The 18,544-nt window shown below is 42.6% G+C and overlaps 1 long non-coding RNA gene across 1 annotated transcript; it reads right to left on the bottom strand.

Moving 5' to 3' along the window:
* Positions 1-1,170: 1,170 nt before the first annotated feature.
* On the bottom strand, positions 1,171-9,239 carry LOC128630444 (uncharacterized). The gene is made up of 3 exons (XR_008394776.1): positions 9,032-9,239; positions 2,164-2,323; positions 1,171-1,571 (listed from the first exon to the last, which is right to left on the bottom strand). It is a non-coding gene; the product is annotated as an uncharacterized LOC128630444 (long non-coding RNA).
* Between the last annotated feature and the right edge of the window lie 9,305 nt (positions 9,240-18,544).

The following is an 18,544-nucleotide window of genomic DNA, read 5'->3' as shown; positions in this document are numbered from 1 at the left end:
AATACATTATCGACTATAATCTCTTTTAGTTACTGTGTTTCCCTGCTAATGTGCTTATACGTGTCAGAGTAGAAGAAAGCTTATGATTCAGTGGTTTAAAAAAGGCTTCACTTGCTTGTGCTTACTGGTTGAAATGGCAAGATGTGTTATTGAGAGGTCAGATGGATGTTTGTAAAGATCATGACAGACTGACATTACACATGCTATCTCTCAGCTTACTAAGAAATGTAGGGAATTTTTCTTATGATTGCTGTGTGTGCATTTTTAGAATACTCTAGGCATCTGGGATGCATACAGTGATTACATTTTTCTGAATTCAATATGGCTTTAACTATATATGTCTAGAAAATAAATACGTGAGCATTAGCGTTTTGTGGCTACTGGAATTGCTTTGTCATGAATAAATTAATAAAGAGAGTATGAAAAGCAAATTGTGCTTGGCAGACTCTAACCTCTCTGTTTCCCTGTCACTGGTTCTCATCTGTGCCTAATAAGCTTCATTCATGCACAGCTCTTTCATTCATTAAAGACAACCATGGCCCTTTGTAGACCTGCAATAAATAGGATCAGAGAGAAATATTAGAGTGTGTTTATTTATGAATCCGTTAATAATGAGACACTTGATGAAAATAGCTTTCTCAGCAGTGCACTTGCTGAACAAACAGTGTGCAAGTGGAAGAGATATCTAGTTAACCTGTGTGACTTAGACAAAGCTACAGACACACTAGCAATCAGACTGCTAGTAATTAGCTAAGCTTTTGCTATGAGGTGACCCTATTCATCTTTGTCATTTTTAGTCGCCCAAGACTGCTGTGTGGTGTATAGCTGAAGTCAGGACATCATCAGTTCTTCTTAAATCATTTCCATTCTTCTGTGTTTGTGTTTATGGTATAGGTTAATCTTACAGAGTTGTTCTCATGTATGATTGGACAAAAGGTGTTGATTAACTTTCAGTAACAGCATAGCCGTAGTGCCAGCTTTATTTCAAATGACAAGTTTATATGAATACACAAATTCTAATGTGTTATTGTTTCTATAGTAACAACTCATTCACTGGCATTTGTATGGTTGTCATGAAATCAGGGTTGGAGACAGATGCAAGTGCAGTTAAAGCTTTTATTAAAGGCAGGCAGACAAATCCAAATCGTGAGGCAATATCAATTCCAAAAAACAGGCATGGGTCAGGTGATCTACAAACGGGCATAAACATGACATCATAAAGAAAAGGAAGGAAACAAGGGCAGGATCAAAAACAGAGGAAGCGAGGACAACTAAAGGCTTGGTTTGGTATGGCTCTGGTGGCAAAACACAGAAACGCACAATACTTCACCAGAACAAATACACACGGGGTTTAAATATACAACGAAATTAAAGGTATAACATAAACAGCTGTGAATAATGATGACACGTGAGGGAGACAATCAATAACAATGCAGGTGGGGAGGAGACATGACATAATACATAACACAACACGTGTGTCAAAAAGTAAACAAAGTCAGTTCTTGTGTGCTGAATGCTCCAGCAGTCAGTGCGAGGGGAAATCTGTGACAATCGTGGACGGGCCACATAATCTAAAGCAAAGAGCAGACATATTTATAAGAATAGAATAAAAAAGTGTTGTTATAAAAAAAGATAATCATAAAGTAAAAAAAAAGAATTGTTGATATGTTGAAGCTTATGATGAGGACACATTCATTTATAATTTATGGAAGGAGTCTCCAGTGTCAGCGCTTTATAATAGTCTGTAGGTTATCTATCATCTATCTATCTTCAGGACAGAGGACTTTGCACTTGTTACAGTTTCTCACTGATGTGACAAACAATGTGATTTTGTCTTATCAACTTCAAGAGAGAGAAAAAAAGATGTCTTTGAGGGTGCATTTGCTAATAACTTCTATTACATACAGTCAGGCCCTTAAGTATTTAGACAGTGACACAATTTTAATTATTTTACCTCTGTACACCACCACAATAGATTTGAAATCAAGCACCAACATGTGATTGAAGTGTAGATAATCAGCGTTAATTCAAGGGGTTTAACAAAATATTGCAATTTACAAGAAATTACAGCCCTTTATTTAGAGTCTCTTCATTTTTACAGGTGAAAAAGTAATTGGACAAATTAACACAATCATAAGTAATAGGATTATTTGTAATACTTACATGCATATCCTTTGTGGTCAATGTCTGCCTGAAATCTGGAACCCATGGACATCACCAAATGCTAAGTTTCCTCCCATGACATACTTTGACAGGCTTTTACTGCAGCCACCTTTAGTTTCTGCTTGTTTGTGGGGTTTTTTCTGTCTTCAGTTTTGTCTGCCTATAAGTGATAACAAGAGCCTTACTGATGTTCCATGAGATTAAATGTAATTATAAACGGTTAAAATGTATGGCATGTCTTTTCATTAATAAATAAATAATTGTATTCTTGGCAAATTGCTGTGGTATAAGAGCAATAAAACACTTTGGAGCTCTGGGGTCATAACAGCATAAGAGCAATAAAACAGTTTTTTCTTTATTCTTTATGTATTACAGATGGCAGTAAGTGGAAGTGGAAGTGATTCTCCTGGAGGTGAATCCTCTCCTCATCATGTTATTGATTGAACTAATGCAAGGCACTTAATTCTGAAATCCTATATGCATTTAAAACAAGACCCCAGTGAAGCATTATCTTTATGCATGTTATTGGCTTGTGTGAAAGCTCTGAGCTGCTTCATACTCAAATACATTTGTGTCATCATAAGCTGTCATTTTTGAGCATAAGTAAGCCGATTTGTGGACTTCTTGTTCAGCACAATCGAATAGCTTTTCATCACTAGCATGCTGTTTGGCAGGGCGTAGCTCTGGGTCAGAAGTGGAAAAGGACATTTGAGACAAGGGGTTTGGGGTTATATCTCATTTTCAGGGGCCAAGTTACTTAGTTTTTGAGGGAATTGAATGATAGACCTGCCAAAAGTATGCTTTTAATCATGTTGTTATATGGTTTAATAATATTTGCAAAGTATATGAAACAAAAAGTAATTTGAAATGTATATGAAACTATACCCAAAAGCCTTTTACAGCAGCACTATAACTGAAGATGGGTAGTCTATAGAGAGGGAAGGGCTTAAGTGTGAAGTAGATCAAAAAAGGAAATAGCATGTAGTATGTCTTGACTAGCCATTGGCCAGTAAACATTCTGACTCCATCACAAGCAGCTAAACCCCTTTCTTTACTTGTCAATCCAGTTATTTCCAGTTATTTATTATATGCAGTTATTTCACAACAAATATGCCTCTATACACATATTGCATAGTTATTTGTGATATACTCTATATCATTTGACTTCCATGATACGTTCTCTTGCCTTTTTGCACTTGGGCATGCATTTTAGAATAAATGGCACATTTTGGACAAAGGGAAACTGGCATGATGGATATGTGTGGCAGCCTTGGTTTTATTTTTTACTTTTTCTATTACTGTATATATAGTCCTGAGAACTGCAGTGCAGGCTTTCCTGAACTGAAATCTGTTGAAATATGTTTCCCATTTGCATGTATTACGAGATGTAACATTATAGCATTTAAAATCTGGTTACAGTAAAAATCTGGTTACTGGTAAAAGTGAAACGGGAGAAAATCACATTTAAAGATTCCATCCCAAGTCCACCGAAAGATGCCCACCTCTACATTTATACCATAGTCTACATGCAAAAACAACATTAATGGCAAATTCGAAAGAATTATATGCTAACAGTGGGGATATGAGTTATTACTTTGATTATCAGCATCATCCACATCAGCCTGTTGTAAAAGTCACTCATGGCATTTAAACACAAGCCTCATCTGTGTCTCACTGATGACTGTCTACTCTTACATCGGTGGGGAAATAATCGCTTAATCGCTGATTCATTCAGTGAGTTCAGTTCTGATGACTAAATGTATTGTTTTTAATGTTTTTTTTTTTTATCAAGTAATTCAATCACTTTTAAAACTTTTTCTGCTGTCATCTGTACAGAGTGTGTAAGTGCTCTTCTCTGTTTTAACGATGCGAGTGCATTGCAAACACCTGGTATTTGATTACAAACTGAACTGATTAGGCTTATGACCATTTCAGTATGGTGTGTAACTAGCCTAACCTTGATCAAATCAAGAGAAAAGCACAATTAGCTAGTAAAGTTTTAGACATTTTTAGGCAGTTTGATTGAACTTTTTGCTGCATTTGTTAAACTGTGTTTTTTGTTTTTGTTTTTTTACCTGACAACCTTTGCAGGCAAAAACAACAACAACAACAACAAAAACCAATGCAAAGTTAGGAACTAGCCTAAATTACAACATTTTCAACTTCATTTGGGCAAAATATATTTGTTTTCTTAAAGCAGAAATGTCAAAGTATATTAGTAGCAGAAAAACGTCTTTTGATCAAATCCTGATTTTTGGTCTTTTCCAGAATTCATGTGTGTGCATGTGCACGTGTGTGAATGTGTTTTTTCTGTGTTACCTATATAGCTTAGACAGCAATTTTCACTAAGACTGTATAGACATAGTATCACTGGAGCACAAATATCCTTGACACTCACGATAAATGAGCAGCCTTTATCTTAGCACCGCCACTCTGCTGCCCAAATCTGTAAATATGCACTTGCTGTTCTGTACTGGTCAAGCAGGCCTTGGTGAATTCAGACAGACGTGGGTCTCTTTCTGTGCCATCTCTAAAGTAGCAGGCAGATTGCTTGTAGAGCTTGTCCGACTAGATGAAAGATGGCAGAGGAGTGACACTGGGGGACGATAGCCCTAGTGACACATGCACTACTCTCCTCTCACTCATTCCTTTTCTGCAATGCTCCCTGGCTCCACTCATTTACATAATACACTTCTGACACCTTTACTTTATTCATCAATCACCAGGCTTCTCTCCCAGTCTACCTTTTGTCTGAGCATGTCTCTGCTCCATCAGGACCTGCACAAAAGATTAATTTCACAGGTTTTTTTTCCCCATCTCCTCTTCCCCTCCTCTATATTCCTCTTCTTTTCCCCACCTCCCTTTTCCTTCCTTTCATTTCAAAGATACAAAGCTCAAGAAATGACAGAAGGAAGATAATGAAAACAACAATGCGAGCAATTTTTACTCCTGCAGGTCGCATCACTGGATTTTCCTCTCCTCCTATCCCTCCTCCTTCCTCGTTTCTGCGGAGGCGCTGCCATCTGTCTAAGGTTCACACTGCCACCTCACGCTTTAATCTGCATCCACGCAGCTTTGGGCCCACCACCTCACTGAATTCATCTACGTCTGTCTCTACCACCCCAACACTAATCTCGTGTTTTCCTTAGTTACTTAGCATGCTTAACGTTTTTTTTTAACCTGAACTCTTTTCTTTTTTTTTTAGTGTTCATTGTGTACTTGTTTGTACATACCCGCTTTTCAACGACGAGCAGTTTTGCTTGCGACATGTGTCAACATAAAATTTTCACTGAACATTTCTGTCTTCCATGTGCAAACAACACTAACTAGTGACAAGAATATGGAGAAACAAAAATGACGATAAACATATATGCTCTTTCAGTGAAAATGGATTCCCAGTGGTCTACCATCATCAATATGACAACAGTCAATCAGAGAGTGATTCCTACTCTTCACATTAAGAGACAAATGCAAGGTAGATATTTATATCTTTCAGGGAGACAAAGTAGTTGTATTGTTATACTATTTAAACAGTCCACATGGTCTGTAGGCCTAGCAGCTTGCAGGACTGAGGCACTAGATGCCTCGGGCCAGGACACAGACATAAGCAGTACAGTGAAAGTATTCTACAGTTTCCACTATAACAACTCAGAAACCGAACTGCTCCAGACAGTTTACATCTCCTGGAGATATTGGCTGGACATGTGCCAGTGCAGGCCCTCCCATTTATACTGGCATTACATTTAGCAGATGCTCTTAGCAGTTAAAGGCTCTGTGATACATATTATCTCATAAATCTGCAAAGATTCATAACCTAAATGACAAGAGACAAATGTTTTATGTTTTCTAGTTTGTACAAATGGTCTACTGCAAGTGGTGATATAAAAACACTTTCTAACCTGGATGTATAAACAATAGAAAATCAGTAACAAAATGGAAAAAGGAAAATTTAGATAGATTAATAGATAGATAGATAGAAAAAAGATAGAAGTAATACCCATTAGTGAAAAAATCACATAACTTTCATATGAGATAGACATGTAAGTAATATTTAAACACCATGAAGGAAAATAACTCAGTCATATCAGTCACCATTTTCTCCTGCTCAGAGACATGGTGGATGTTGTGGCAGGAACACTGAGCATGAGGTGAAAATACACCATGGACTGGACACCAGTCCAAAGCAGGACAACATGCACATACACACACATTCACACATTCATTCATACCTAGGGGCAATTTAAAGTAGCCAATTCACCAAAGGGAGGCTGGAGGAAACCAGAAAACCTGGATGACACCCATGCAGACACAAGGAGAACATGTGAACAGATCAGGATTAAACCGGGGACCCTGGAGATGTGAAGTGATAAGCTTATTTCCTGTAGCACAGTGCTTTAATATGCATTGCATGTGAAAAGTCCAATAAATGTGAAATACTGTACGAATGAAACATATGTGAATGTGCTTTAAAAAGTCATATGAAGTTCATGTGACTTTTCTCTAAAGGACATAATGTAAGGAATCCAGGGTAAGTGATATCCATTATATTGTTTGACGGTCTTTGTGGAATAGAGACTTTGGGCCAGTGAGGGTGGCAGTGGTACATATGGTTTGTTGTACAGCTGAAGGATCAATAAAATGGCACCCTACATAGCAGTTTCCTGTGTTACCTATGCAAAGGAATGGTCCTCTTCAGTGCACTTATCATTTTAGCTTAGTGTTATAGAAATAATTCTGGTTTAGGCAGCTAAGATAATGAAATTCAGCTTCCCTAAATTCATTTTGGAGCACTAAATCAAGTAAATATAAAGTTTTCTACATTTGGAGTTTGCTGCCAATCTACATTGTTTACTAACCTGTCTGAGTTCACTTGCAGAACACAATTATCAAATCCATTAATAGAGTACCCTAGTATTCAAAGTTGGTTCAAATGCATCGTATAAAATATCACACACTGCTATAATGAAAGCTTTATCCATTTTTAAATACTGCACTTCAATAGCAAGTATTTCTTTAGAAGCCAACAGTAGTGTTTATGGTTGTTGAGGCAGTTTGGCTGCACGGACCTTGAAAGATTGAAATCACATAGAAGGAAGTAAAACAAAATATTCTGCGTATGAGTATGAAATACAACAAGACCTTGTGAATATGTGCTGAGATTAATAGACACACACCACAGTACTCAACAAACACCATTAATATGTAATTGAGAGAAGTTTATTTCTGGGAAACTACTGTTTATTGCCCTCTGTTTGTCCTCACTCGTGCTTTTTCGATCTCTCACTCTTATTTCAGTGCATCGCATTCCCTTTCACTGTTTCCCTTTTCGCCTTCTCTACATTTCTCTTTGTATCCGTCCACTTTTTTTCTCTCTCTATCTCTCTCTTTCACTCACTCCCCACCACTCGCTATTTCCTCTGATCCTATCCCCCACTCTCTCACTTTCTTTACCTGCCCTGTTCACACACTCTCCTTCCCCTACTCCTGTCCCCCACTCTGTCACTCACTCTCTCTCTCTCTCTCTCTCTCTCTCTCTCTCTCTTTGCGGAAAATGACTGCTCACCTCCCACTGCAGGTGGTGTAGGGGAGGCGGCAAGGGAAGTGAGTAGTTTGATTTATCGGAGGCTGTCAGCCCCTGGGAGGATTGGAGGCTATGGGAGGGTGGCGTCTCCTCCTTGGCCCCTTGGCTGGCTATGAGGCAGACCCCATCTCTCATTAGGAGAGCAGAGCAGCTCCACTTGAAAGTGACATTCACACTCCCGTCTCCAACTCACAAAATGCAAAGAGATGACAGCCCCTCACCACTTAAAAGCCAGGGTCCCTCTTTTCAGGCCCGGGAAAACATCAATTTATTACATTAGGTTTGGCAGATATCCATACGATACCTATACGGCTCAAACAACCCACCCACCCCGTCACTCCATGCTTCACACATATACGCACACACACACACACACACACACACAAGCACACACACACACACACACACACACACACACACACACACACACACACACACACACACATATTTCTCGCGCTCGTCCTGTCGTTCCCTTCATCACCTCGTTCTGCAGCCCACCCACTCATTCTCCTTCCACACCTCCTTACTGCTGTCTCTCTCTCCCCTACCAAACACCGTGTTTGCTTGGTGGGATCTTAATTCACAATTAGTGCACAGACGCTTGTAAGGCAGAAGGGACAAAAGTATTTTTCAGGGTGTGGGGGTGGGGGGTGGTTGTAAAAGCAGGTGCAGCTCACTATGGAGAACAGATCAGTCCTAATGTCTGAAATATTGAAAAACACTTAAGACCCATGCCACTTTATTTTGAGAAATAAAATTTGTCCTTGGATACTCCTATACTATACATTTTGTCCTTCTTATATATAATTGAGCTTTAGAATGTAGAGCAATGTCAGGAAATCATGAAATAAATGTTTGACCTAGTTGAATGCTTTGTTGTTATCTTGTTAAATTTATATCCATTGCTATCATTTCAAATCTGCGGAGACTTGAAGAACTTCACGTTGTTGAAGAAGAAAGTTCTCAACACTATGAAAACAGTGGTTAAAGTCTAATAATTAGTGTCAAATTTTTTATACACTTATACATGTCTATACATTGTTGATTAGGATCAGCTGGCTGTCAAATGCTGACAATACTGTCAACATTTTTGAAAAATATTTTTCAGTGACCTGCCATTTATTTATGCAAGATCACTGCTATATATATATATATATATATATATATATATATATGTATGTATGTATGTATGTATGTATGTATGTATGTGTGTGTGTGTGTGTGTGTGTGTGTGTGTGTGTGTGTGTGTGTGTGTGTGTGTGTGTGTGTGTGTGTGTGTATACATACTGTCGCGACGGACCAACAGTCGGCGCGCAGGAGAAGAAAGGCGCTCCTTCCCCAACTGCCTCACCGGCACGAAGCGGACAGCCTCGTGCCAAACACACCAGCAGCCGGAAGGACCGGCACGGCGGGGCGGGACCGCTGACACTACGCCGGCCGGCGATTGGGGAGTCAGGCGGGAAAAGTCCACCAATCAGGCGACAGAGGAGGAGGATAAAAGGGCGCGCTTCCGGCCATACGGGAGGAAGACCGACGGTGAAGGAACAGAATCCGTGTGAGCGTGGACGAGGCCACCGGGCGGTGAAAACGCACGCGCCGGTGGATGACGGCACGGGAGACCCATGCCCTCGCCTCGGGAACCCCGACACGCCGTCACGAAGGTCACGCGACAGCCACACCCCCCACGCACTCACACACACACGCGCACTAAGCTAAAATAAAACACCCTTAATAACTGCAACCTGTCTCTTGTGGGTCTGTGCTCTGCCCTTCCCCCGAGCTAACTCCCTACACTGGTGGAGGATGCAGGCATAGGAGCACAGACTTGCCTGCAACGAGCACAAACAAAAAAAAAAAAGAGAAAAAGAGAGAGGAAAAAAGGCGAAGACAACCCAGCAGCTCGCCAAGAGCCTTCAGCTCGCCACCCAGGCGCTGATTGACCTGAGGACGGAGACCCCCGCAGCCGCCGTGCCCCTCCCCAACCCGGGCCGCGAGCTCCGCCACCTGCTTCCCCCCCTCGGCCCCGAAGAAGATCTTGAGGCATACTTTGAGACCTTCGAGGGTATTGCCTGCCGGGAAGGATGGGATCGCGACGACTGGCCTCGCGCCCTCGGCCCCCTGCTCACGGGAGAGGCGCGGACGGCCTACTACGCCCTCGAGCCAGAGGAGGCTGCCGACTACGCCACCATGAAGGAGGGGGTCCTGGCATGGTGTGGGCGAACCCCCTACCAGGCGGTGACAGACTTCCCTCGCTGGACTTACCGACCGGGGGCCCGACCATGCGGCCAGCTGAACACCCTCCTCCGGATCACCACGAGATGGCTCCGGCCGGATCAGCATACCGCCGCGGAGGTGACAGAGAAAATGGTGGTCGACCGCTTTCTGAGGGCGCTACCCCGGACAGAGCGCCAGGCAGTGGGGGCACAAGCCCCGACCACGACCCAGGAGCTCCTGACGGCCCTCGAACGAACCATGGCCACCCTGGAGCTCGGCCAAGCTGAGCAGCCACCCCTCGACCGACCCCGCGGTGCCCCTGGCCCCCTGCCCGACCGCCAGCCCCGTCCCTGTGCCTGGAGTGCTCGCCAGAGGTTGCCCGTTCCTGGAACCCCCCCGGATGAGCCCATGCCTACGGAGCCGGAGAGGGAACCCTCCCGGCCGCTTTCGAAGCCATGGCTGGCGGCCTGCGCCCTCCACCTACAGCAGCCACGGCGACGCACGAAGAGGAGCCGGGCCCGGCAGGCCTGCCTGGCCCAGGACGGCGGAGAGACCTCCACGGAAGGTAAGACCCCCCAACCCACTAACCCTCTGTGGTCTGTCTTTTCCCAGGTGAACCGGGAGGGGAAGTTCGGACGGGAGCAGAAGGAGGACGACCGTCTGAAGCACTGCTGGGCCCAGGTGCGACTGATAGAGGGGGTCGACCAGAGCCCCGACCTGAGACTCCCCGCTTCGTACTTCCTCGTCCGGAACGGGCTCCTCTACCAACGGACCTGCCACCGCGGGGAGCAGGTGGACCTACTGGTGGTCCCCAAACCCAGGACACCCACCGTCATGCATCTGGCCCATACACATCCACTCGGCGGCCACCTGGGGCCACGAAACACCCTGGAGAAGCTGAGGGATCGCTTTGTGTGGCCCGGGATGGACGCGGATGTCCGGGCCTTCTGCCAGCAATGCCCGCAGTGCCAGCACACGGCCCCACGGCCACCCCCCCCCGGCTCCCCTTATCCCTCTACCCATCACCAGCGTCCCCTTCGAGCGTGTGGGAATGGACCTCGTCGGCCCCCTACCCAAGTCTGCCCGGGGCCACGAGTACATCCTGGTCATTGTGGACTACGCCACTCAGTACCCCGAGGCGGTGCCACAGCGCAGGGCCACCTCCCAGAACATCGCCAGGGAGCTGGTACTCCTGTTCAGTCGGGTGGGGATTCCAAAGGACGTGTTGACCGACCAAGGTACGCCTTTTGTACGCTTTTTGTATCCCCTACGTGCTTTTCGCCGTCCGAGAGTGCCCCCAGGCATCCACGGGCTTCACCCCCTTTGAGCTCCTGTTCGGCCGGCGCCCGCGGGGACTGTTGGACGTGGCACGCGAAGCTTGGGAGGAGCAACCGTCCCCCCTTCCGCTCGGTCGTCGAATATGTGCAGGAGATGCAAGCGAGGATCGACCGGGTAGCTCCCATAGTCCGGGAGCACATGCACGCTGCGCAGGAGGAGCAAAGGAAAGTGTACAACCACCCAGCACAGCCCCGAGAATTCCAGCCGGGGGACCGGTTCCTCCTGTTAGTGCCCAGCAGTGCCTGTAAGTTCCTGGCCCGGTGGCAAGGCCCATATACAGTCCTCGAGCGCCGGGGCCCGGTCAACTACCGCCTGCAACAGCCCGGTAAGCGTGCAGAGGAGAAGCTCTACCACGTGAACCTCCTGAAGAAGTGGATAGAACCGGCCCCAGTAGTGTCGGCGTATGCAACCCGGGACTCGGACCATGGCAAGTGTACCTTGGTTGGGTTAGGGGAGGGCCTCACCCCCGCCCAGAGACAGGAGCTCACTGAGCTGATCGACCAGTTCTCGGATGTGTTCTTGGCCTCCCCGGGGATGACCCAGCTGGTCCAGCACGAGATCAAAACTCCCCCCGGCGTAGTGGTGAGACAACGGCCCTACCGTGTCTATGTATATGTATGTATACATACATATAGCACTCTTGTTCTGAACACATTCACATTCAAGCTCAAGCATTTGACATTTTTCAGAAGTATAACGGGTCCAGCACACTGAAGCATGGACTGTCTGTCTTAGCCGTGGCTACAGTTATTGACTAATTAGCCAGTAATAATTACCATTTTGGAGCAAATGGAAATCAGTCTCCATTATTCAACACAATAGCAAAGCAATATTATCTAGCAATAGTGAATGTAGTGAGAGGAGAGTGTGTGTGTGTGTGGCGGGGGGTGGGTAGGGTGGTGGTGTAGGAAATCATATACTTACCAACGCTGTCAAACCAAGTGCAAAGAGAAGAGGGAACGAACAAGTGAAAGAAAGTGAAGTAGGACCTGGACTGATGGACGTGGAAAAATGAAAGAAATCAATCAATTAAGCCCCATTTTACAGAAATGAGCAGGCGAAGCATGCAGCGGAAGAAGCGGGGCAGAAGAGGAGGTGACGGACGCATGCTGGAGAAAGCAAAAGAAGTCATTTTCTTTTCTTGTCTTCCATGCTTCGTCCTCTACATCTCTCTTTAAAGATCGGCAGCATGTCGGGAGGGGATGGGGAGCAATATGCAAAACGGGCCCTCTATAACCAAAGTAGCTTGCAAAATGAGGTGTCAGCATGTGAAGCTCATTGATGTATGAATGCAAAAAATCAAAAGCGACAGCAGACAGACAGGGCTAAAGGTGAGACACACACGATGTGAGCAGCTGTACATCTATGTCAAGGTGTTGGCATACTAGCCCTCTCTCTCTCTCTCTCTCTCTCTCTCTCTCTCTCTCTTCTGCACCTTTGTATTTATTTATTTATCTCTATTTCTCCTTCTTCTTTGGTGGACGGGCCAAAGCCTAACAAGGTATACAGGCCATTGGACAATGAAAGAATGCTATTCATGGAAATGATCATGCTACCTGAGGAATACCAACTAATTTGTTATAAGGACAATACGGTTTCTCCTCCCAGTGGGTCTAATCCACAGTGTTACATAATATCATTCTTTATTGTGTGTAAATTCCAATCTTGCTCTGTATATAAAAAGCTATTATGGAAGTATTAGTCTTGGATCTTACCATTTCTAGTGTGTGGTGATGAAGCGGTGATTCAAGTGATTAACTAATGTTGGCATGGATAAAACTATATATCTAATGAAAATAACAAGGTAATCTCCAAAAATGTATGAAATTTATATGGAAAAACTGCTAGAAAAAAAATTATGCTGACGTTTTGGACTGGACAGTGTGTTTCTGACCGGACAGTGTAGTGTTGTTATGATATTACGATAGATGTACATGCATACACACTATAAAAATCATTTCCTTTTCATACTTATTTAAAAAGAATGTTGGTGAATGTAGGGAAGGGGTGGTATGAAAATTTCAGAGTATCATAACCACATAATGGTGTAAGAACTCCATCTCAGTCTGGGGTAAAAATAAACATACAAACTTGGCCGACTTGGCCCTCTAATCTAAGTGACTGAATTTGTCTTTAGGCGTCTATAATCATGTATAGGACGCTAGTTAGACAGATGAAGGACATCCAAGCAAGATGATATTTTCCTATATTAAGGGTATTTTCTTACATTACTAGCTAGCTAGTTGTGTTTGGGAAAAACTTTGCCAGATATCTAATGTTGTTGTTGGATGTTGGTGATCTAATACTATATAAAATGATTGTTTTTAGGGGTGAAAAATGTGAACTTCAGTTTGACCAGTGTAAAAGCCTAACTGATTTACTGCTAATAAAACAGACTAGCAAACAGTAGTAGCTATCAGTCATTAGAAGTATATCATACACACAAGAAGAGAAGGAATCATATTGATTAGCAATATAGAAAAAATGCAACAAAAACAAATACAATTTCTTATGAAATTCCAACAGCATTTTGAAATAAGCATTCCAACATATAGGATTAAGTTATCTCACTAGCTAGCAAAGGTAACAGTAACAGCAAAAAGCAAGCTTTGGAAGCTTAATTGTCAGGCTAAACTATATAAGTCAGTTACTAAGTGAAAAGTCTTTCTTTCGTTCTTCAAAGAAGAAAATTCAAGGTTTGTGGTTGTTTTTCACAGAACTGACTCTAAAATAAACTGAAAAAAAAAAAATACAAAGTAGATCAATTTGAGAAATGCAATCAGAGTAAAATTACAGTCATTTTCCAGTTCCTTTGCTTAATTTTGTACATGTTCATCTTACACACACTGAATATGAATGTTCCAGGTCATGATGTGATGTTGTTTCTGCACTTTTTTCTGGCTTGTACTCTAAAGTCCTTGAACTATTTGCATGGATAAATGTGTCATGTATTTAAGTTTTGTGTTCTTTGGCTACTGTTGCATGCATGTATGTGTATATATGTATGTATCTATCGATCCACACCGATCAGCCATAACCAGAGTTGGGTGTTACTGTAGTCTAATTACTTTTTCTGATAACCCATTAATGTGATGCATTACATTTAAAATTTGTGTAATTTGATTACAGTTACTGATGTCAATAAAATTATGTTACTTGTGTTACAATTTTATTGTTAAGAAAATAATATCAAGTAAAATGCATTTTAAAATAAATCACGTATTGCCCTGAAGATTTTTTCTTTAGCCCTGAATAATTATCCACTTGGAACGGTTTGTCACTACGTAACTGAATGTAAAGTAAAAGAAGATCACCTGTAATTTTATTTCAGACAGGGTTTACAGAAAAATACATGGGAACACTCGTGTCTTATTGGCTGACATCTCTCAATTCTGCCAAACGCTAGCTCACAGTCAGTGTGAGGAAAAATGGATATACACCTTTTTTTTTTTTTAAACCAGTAAAGAGGTTGAAACGGAAACACTAACACCTTCTCATGCTGAGCAGGAAATCAAGTTGTGTAAATGTTTATATGAGTTCCAATTTACGTGAACATGATATGAGCAGAGCATAAGGAAGGATAATATACTTTTCATGGCATTGTAACAACTAGTAGTAGCATGATAGCTTGTGCCTCCCCTTGGCTAGCGACACCAAACTAGCCTAGTTAGACATGTTTTATTTTTTTATCAGTCTGGTAGTTCTACAAACAGTGACAACACCCGAGGCAAGTTTTATGACAAATCTTACTTTTTCTGATCATATCATACATTGACACGTGCTAAAATTACTGAAAGAACTATGAGTTTCACTTTGTAGTTTATTTTTGTAGATTTGATTTGTAGGTTTTGAAAGTAACGTGAAGGTCAAGTAATTAGTAATCTGATAACTTTTTTTTTACTGCAAAAAATTTTCAGGAATAGTTTGAGGAACATGACAAAGAGTTCAAGGTGTTGACTTGGCCTTCAGACTCCCAGATCTCAATCCGATCGAGCATCTGTGACATGTGCTGGACAAACAAGTCCGAATCATGGAGGTCCCACCTCGCAACTTACAGGACTTAAAGATCTGCTGCTGACGTCTTCATGTCAGATACCACAGCACACCTTCAGAGGTCTTATGGAGTCCATGGCTTGACAGGTCAGAACTGATTTGGTGGCACAAGGGTGACCTACACAGTATTAGGCAGGTGGTTTTAATGTAATGGCTGATCAGTGCATTTATCTCTGTCTAGCTTGTGTCTGTCAGGTCAATTAAATGTTTTTGTAATGTGCCGTGCTTATTGCACTGACTACACATTTTTACCCATTACTTTGAGGCTCCTAACAGTCACCTGCTTTGTCTTGTGTCCTTAGTGTAAGTCTTATATAAGCCTCCAGCATTCAACTCCAGATGGAGAATAAATGTGATCATCACTCTGGGAACTTTGTTGATGGTCAAACTTGCCAGTTAGTGAAACTGCACATGATTTTATTGAATTGTAAAAAAAAAAAAAAAAAAAAAGAAATGTTGGGGAAAAAAAACTCCTACCTGGAGCAAAGGGTGAAACAGCAAAAATTAGACAAAATGATGTTAGGAGATGTTAGGAGTGATTAGTACTAACACTGCTGCACAGAGACAGATTAAGGCTACTCTGATCTCTACTACAAGCAGCATTTCCACTTTGGACTACATCCTATAACACAGTGTTCAGCAGGTTAAAATATATAACAGTGCATGTATGAATTTCCAATTTTTCTTTATTTGGACATGACACAGCCATCTTTATTAATGCACTTGCTACATGAGTGCATATTTACACATGGCATGGTGACACAGAGACACAAAAGCTGCAGTCAAACTCATCTATATGCTTTCAGAAATTGTTGTGTGTGTTCAGTAATTTACTCCTTTGTCATGCCGGCTGACGCAGTAGACATTTGCATGCCCCCTCCCTCTAGAGTGGGTGGATAAAGGATGACTCCTTTAATGCACTCAGTATTTGTGGCAGGGGCTGATTGATAAAGTGGAGCTCTCTGTTGTGCAATGCTCATGTCTGGCCAGAGGGCCACAAACAGAGAGAAAGTGAGAGAGAGAGAAGGTAGAGGAAAAGGCAGTATCAATGATAATAAAATAGATTCAGGCAAGACAAATTGAGATGACGGAAGGTGACAAATGTAAAGCAAAATGGAGAGTAAAAGACAGAGGAGTAAGGAAAGGAGAAAGATGGGGAATAATGGAGAAAGAGGCGAGTGAGTAATCCTGGCTGGGAAAGAGGAGGGGGGTGGTACAGGCTGCAGTGCTGAAATGAGTTCTTAAGGTATGCTCCTGGGTGCAGGACTTGTAAAGCAGATGTCATTCTAATAATGTGGAGCTGGTGAACATGCTGGGCCTAAACCCGCCAGGATGAAGCCTCAAGCCCTCGCGCTAGCGACTAATGCCATTTTATGAGGCGCCATCTTATAAAGACAATGCCCGCCTGATGCCACATGCTTAAGCTCGTCAGCTGCAGGCACCACCAAGCATTTGCTGGAGGGATTTTATTTCATTATTTCATAAGCCTCAATTTTGAAATTTGATTCAACCTCCATCACTAAAAGCCGCAGTTTTCCCTCTTTTCCCAGGTCAGGAACACCTTCAGGGCCTTCTGTCGTCCAACTGTGATCTCGTCTGTGATCACACACACACACACACACACACACATACAACTTCTCTAAAGTTTTGAGCAACACTTATTAGAAGTAATGGCGCTTTTAAAATCTCAGCACCTGATTTGTTTTTCAGTCATTTCTGCACAAAATGTGCATTGACTTGGACAACATGTTGATAACATGTAATATTAGCAGATTTATATAGTCCAGGTAACCTGGCATTAATTACAGTGTGAGTGCAGCGATGCTTTACGAGTTGTCTCAAGCAGTGGGAGTGCTTGTGTTTTTTTCCGTACCACTATCCAGCTCTCACCCATTACCTGACAGCTCTGGGCTTCGGAGTATAGCTTAATAAAAGTTAATCATGAGAAACTTGCTCATTAATTACATTTCTGGTGGTGGCCTAGCACAATCCCTCATATTCTGCACTCAATCCACTCTTTCTTTCTGTCTTACTTTGAAATGGACGCACACACACAAACACACACACATGCACACGCACACACACACACACACACACACACACACACACATATTCACAGTGAGATGTTTCCATGGCCTCAAGAAAAACTTGCATTGAAGACCTGGGTGGCAGTGGGGTTGCTTGGCCCACAGAAGTTCGCACACAGTGGTGGCTATGTCCACATCGCAGCAGGGTTTGGTAATGGGATCCAGACATAAAAGCTTAAGAGATGTGCTCCCGGCCCTACTGCATGGCATAGTGTGCAGTGGGACACTTGCAATTAAGCACACACAGTTACTGTATGTGGCCCATGTGCCTAATTCCTTGCATTATTTTACCTGGTAAATCATCTGAAATGAAAAAGCTGTCTATGCGTTTGTGCACCTATTTATTTTAACTTACAAAAAGGTCTTTCACTACGCTTGACCTGTCTTGGACAGGCTAATCTCTGGTGACTTGTAAGACAAATTAAGAATGAGATGGATATAAATGTAAACAGTCTGGGCAGTATAATGGCAGGGTGCTTAGATATGGATTATTACAGGCCTTCAGCTTTTCAGCACATCGTCATATACTCAGCAACACTTTATATGAAACACTCATAGTTTTATTTGATTATGTTTTAATCTCTCTGTCCCTCCAAATGCTTCCAAAGGTGTATGTAACTCTAATCAGTAGTCTCCTCGAAATGGGATGCAGCAATGAACACTAATATATTCCTTGTTTTTGTAATGGTTCCAAAAACTTTAGTGTTACAGTATGTGCATAAGGCATTCCCACCTCACAACTCCAGGGTCCTCAGTTTGATTCTGACCTTGGGTTACTTACTGTCTGTTTGAAGTTTCGCATGTTCTCTTCATGTCTGCGTGGGTTTCCTTTGGGTTCTTTGGTGTCCTCCCACCTCCCAAAAACATTCCAGTATTTGGACTGTAGTGGTGTACTGATCTGATAGTTTAGGTATGTGCATTATTATCGAAAAAGGACAAACGACTGGTGTGTAAAAAATCATTTAATTTTTTTAACTGATGTGTAAATGATGTAATAGGTGTAATAGCAAGGTAATTTGTTCAGAAATCATACTTTTACAATCGTGCTACTTTACATCATCATCAGCATTGAGGAATTAACGGTAGGCCTAGCCAAGATTCTGAACAA

The sequence above is a fragment of the Ictalurus punctatus genome, chromosome 3 (genome assembly GCF_001660625.3).
Source record: "Ictalurus punctatus breed USDA103 chromosome 3, Coco_2.0, whole genome shotgun sequence".
NCBI lineage: Eukaryota > Metazoa > Chordata > Actinopteri > Siluriformes > Ictaluridae > Ictalurus > Ictalurus punctatus.
This window is presented reverse-complemented; position numbering and strand designations above follow the sequence as displayed.